Consider the following 4,808-nt stretch of genomic DNA (forward strand, 5'->3'; position numbering starts at 1 on the left):
TCCTCTCTTCTGTCACCCTACCCCCTGTTTATCTCCTCTCTTCTGTCAACCTACCCCTGTTTATCTCCTCTCTTCTGTCACCCTACCCCCGTTTATCTCCTCTCTTCTGTCACCCAACCCCCCGTTTATCTCCTCTCTTCTGTCACCCTACCCCCGTTTATCTCCTCTCTTGTCAGCCTTCCCCCCATTTATCTCCTCTCTTCTGTCACCCTACCCCATTTATCTCCTCTCTTCTGTCACCCTACCCCACTTTATCTCCTCTCTTGTCAGCCTACCCTCCATTTATCTCCTCTCTTCTGTCAGCCTACCCCCCCCCCCCCCCGTTTATCTCCTCTCTTCTGTCACCCTACCCCATTTTCTTCCTCTCTTCTGTCACCCTACCCCCTGTTTATCTCTTCTGTCACCCAACCTCCAGTTTATCTCCTCTCTTCTTTCACCCTTCGTTTATCTCCTCTCCTCTGTCACCCAACCGCCTGTTTATCTCCTCTTATGTCACCCAACTTCCTGTTTATCTCCCCTCTTCTGTCACCCAACACCCTGTTCATCTCCTCTCTTCTGTCACCCTACCCCTGTTTATCTCCCCTCTTCTGTTACCCTACTCTTTGTTTATCTCCTCTCTTCTGTCACCAACCCCCTGTTTATCTCCTCTCTTCTGTCACCCTACCCCCTGTTTATCTCCTCTCTTCTGTCACCCTACCCCCTGTTTATTTCCCCTCTTCTGTAACCCTACCCCCTGTTTATCTCCCCTCTTCTGTCATCCAGCCCTGTTTATCTCCTCTTTTCTGTCACCTTACCCCCTGTTTATCTCCCCTCTTCTGTCACCCTACTCCCTGTTTATCTCCTCTCTACTGTCACCCAACCCCGTTTATCTCCTCTCTTCTGTCACCCAACCACGTTCATCTCCTCTCTTCTGTCACCCTACCCCCTGTTCATCTCCTCTCTTCTGTCACCCTACTCCCTGTTATCTCCTCTCTACTGTTACCCAACCACGTTTATCTCCTCCCTTCTCTCACCCAACCCCGTTCATCTCCTCTCTTCTGTCACCCTACCCTCTGTTATCTCCTCTCTCTTCTCTCACCCTACTCCCTGTTTATCTCCTCTCTTCTGTTACCAACCCCCTGTTTATCACCTCCTTTCTGTCATTGAATGTTTATTCTTGTACAGGTAGTATTTTGGAAGAATAAGCAGACTTGAGGAAACTTGCTGGAGTACTTATGATAGGCCAGCAGTGTAAAGCACCTGCTGCAGTACTTATGATAGGCCAGTAGTATAAAAACAGCTTTGTCTGTACATGAATATGGCCTCAAATTGCCTTTAAACCACAGCTAAAGTATTGATATTACTGGTGAGTAACACCACAACACCATAACTTTGGGGTGGCATTGTTTTTTTAATGTTTATATGAATACATATCTAGTACACATGTACTTAATACTAGATCTGACGTTTCATTATCTGTGATATTTGTTGATGGTTTGTACAATAGAGGAATTGTTAATCTCGTTAGTTCCTGTATGTGTCAATCAGTTTTCTGTTAAGTCACTGGTACAGTTATTATGATATTCATAAGAATTTAATGTCCTTTTTTTGTATGTTTAATTATTGCTGCAGACAGAGCTTTTCAGATGCACACAGGGCACGACTATAAAACCTAAGCTATGCACGTATTACACACGATGACATGTTGCTTTCTTGTTTTGGTATGTTTTATTTACCTGTAAGACGTCATGTACATGTCATTGTATATACCATATAAGTTATTTTAATTTTTTTCTGGTGCAAGTAATATAATGGTCTGTATTGTCAAATTAACGTAGCAGGAAATAGACAGACTTGTTTTCTTTAAGAAATGGCAGCACTCAGAACTTACTCTACATGTCAGCAACCAAATTCCAATTTTTACTTCACTGAAGTAAGTTATTCCACAAATAGGATGTGATGGCTGCTACTTGGATTCTGTAACTTCTGATCTTGCCTACATGTGGGTTGTTGTATTCCTCAGCTGTAGTTACAACCTACATGTGGGCTGTTGTATCCCTCAGCTGTAGTTACAGCATGTATGTGGGTTGTTGTATCCCTCAGCTGTAGTTACAGCATACATGTGGATTGTTGTTTCCCTCAGGGTGTAGTTACAGCATACATGTGGGTTGTTTATCCCTCAGCTGTAGTTAGCTGTAGTTACAGCATACATGTGGATTATGGTATCACTGTAATCTAGTTACTGCATGCATGTGAGTTGTACCTGTATCCCTCAGCTGCAGCCACATAGTCCCCCTGTTTTAGTTACAGCTTACATGTACATGTGGGTTATTATAGCCCTCAGCTGTAGTTACAGCCGATATGTGGGTTCTCCTATCGCTCCGCTGTAGTTACAGTCTACATGTTGGATGTAGTATCCCCTCAGCTGCAGTTACAGCCTACCGGTGGGTTGCAGTATCCCTCAGCTGCAGTTGCAGCCTCCATGTGGGTGGTTCTATCCCTCAGCTGCAGTTACAGGCTACTGGTGGGTTGCAGTATCCCTCAGCTGCAGTTACAGCCTCCATGTGGGTGGTTCTATCCCTCAGCTGCAGTTACAGCCTCCATGTGGGTGGTTCTATCCCTCAGCTGCAGTTACAGCCTCCATATGGGTGGTTCTATCCCTCAATTGTAGTTACAGCCTAGATGTGGGCTGTAGTGTCCCTCAGCTGTAGTTACAGCTTACATGTGGGATGTAATATCCTTCACCTCTATTTACTGCATACCTGGGTTTCACTCTCTATTCCTATTTCTTGTTTCTGTGGTACTTTTTTATATGTTCTCAATTCTGCCAGCAAGGTGGCATCAACGTGAACATTTCATCTTGCAAATCCCAAGAGGGAAAGCAATGAAAATATATTTTTTGAAATAAAAAAGTAGTGAATCATTATCAGATTTATCTCTGATTTAAATTCCGAGCTGAAGTTGCATAAGGCTTTACACACTCTTCAGAGACAATATGTCTCACAGCATATAGAGCATCAATGACTGTGCGATGAATGCCAAGTGGTCACACGTACATGTAACCAGTGAAACAAACCATCGTCACTTTACCTCAGATAGGATTGTATTGTAGCGGCTCATGTAAACAAGCTCTTTGCACCATAGCTTAACAGAATTACATGCGATATATTAGACGCCACTGGTCTAGAAAGTGCGATGCTGTCATCACATTTAAGACGATAACATTAAAACAATGCAAAGAGACCAGGCCTCAGGAATGCTTAGTTCACCAGCAGGAATACAATATTATAAAAAGCTTCAGCAGGGAAAGTATAATCAGAGCAGCAACGAATGAGTGGTTTCCGGTGACCGGTGAAATACTGTCTCTTTCCAATTTTCTGTAGTAAGGGTTTTATGCTAACTGCTCATGTAAATGCTTAAAGATACTTCCTTCCCACGTGCTGCCGGAGAGGAAGCCAGCTTGAGCTGGACTTGAACCCACAGCTTCTGCATTGGTGAGAGTATTATGGGTCATTGCGACATGCTTGCCCTCTCAGCCACAGAGCCCGTCTACTTCATGGGCGTTCACAGGTGTTGGTCAGTCAATGAGACATCATTGTGTTGCTGTTGTGAATGCGAGTGAGGGCACATGCAGCACTGAACAAGCTCCAATACAGATGGCTAGTCCCTGTGAAATCAAAAAGTGACTCCATCATGCTACTGTTGACTGTGAAGGGTGCACCTTAATGCGTAATCCTGTTGTGTACTCTCATCACATCCATAAATCAGATTTATCCACTGGTAACACATTTTGTTCAATATAGTAGTAAATTATGTACCCACCAGAGCCATGGTTTGAGCATAACAGGTCATTAAGTAATCAGGTCGTGACCTTGACTTGCTGTGGTTCAGTTCTGATGATTAAGTCTGTCCTTAATGGCCCAGTCGTCTAAGACTTTACTGTCTGTCCCCTAAAGACAGGCCATTGAGTAATCGGGTCGTGTATATATGGACTCAACCGTACTTGATTCAGTGTGGAAACCAATGTAAACAGAAAACCGAACCCTTCTGACCAGTAGTTTCATTACAATTCCAATTTCAACAGAAAACCAACAGATTCTGACCAGTGCTTTAATTACAAACGAATGTTAACAGAAACCACATTCTGAGCAGTACTTTCATTTCAAATCCAATAAGCCCAACACCGGGAGCCCAATCACCCACTGCAAACTCTTATCATCCACCATGAACCCTATCGCCCACCACCACGAACCCGGTCGCCCACCACAAACCCAATCACCCACCACAAACCCAATCACCCACCATGAACCCACTCACCCACCACGAACCCTATCGCCCACCACCACGAACCCGGTCGCCCACCACAAATATCGCCCACCACCACGAACCCGGTCGCCCACCACAAACCCAATCACCCACCACCAACCCAATCGCCCACCACAATCCCAATCGCCCACCACAAACCCAATCACCCACCACGAACTCTATCGCCCACCACCACAAACCCAATTGCTCACCACAAACCCAATCACCCACCATGAACCCACTCACCCACCACAAACCCAATCGCCCACCACCAACCCAATCGCCCACCACAAACCCAATCGCCCACCATGAACCCACTCACCCACCACAAACCCAATCACCCACCACGAACTCTATCGCCCACCACCACAAACCCAATCGCCCACCACAAACCCAATCACCCACCATGAACCCACTCACCCACCACAAACCCAATCACCCACCACGAACTCCATCGCCCACCACAAACCCAATCGCCCACCATGAACCCAATCGCCCACCACGAAGCCTATCGCCCACCACGA

This window comes from Liolophura sinensis, chromosome 1 (assembly GCF_032854445.1).
Source record: "Liolophura sinensis isolate JHLJ2023 chromosome 1, CUHK_Ljap_v2, whole genome shotgun sequence".
NCBI lineage: Eukaryota > Metazoa > Mollusca > Polyplacophora > Chitonida > Chitonidae > Liolophura > Liolophura sinensis.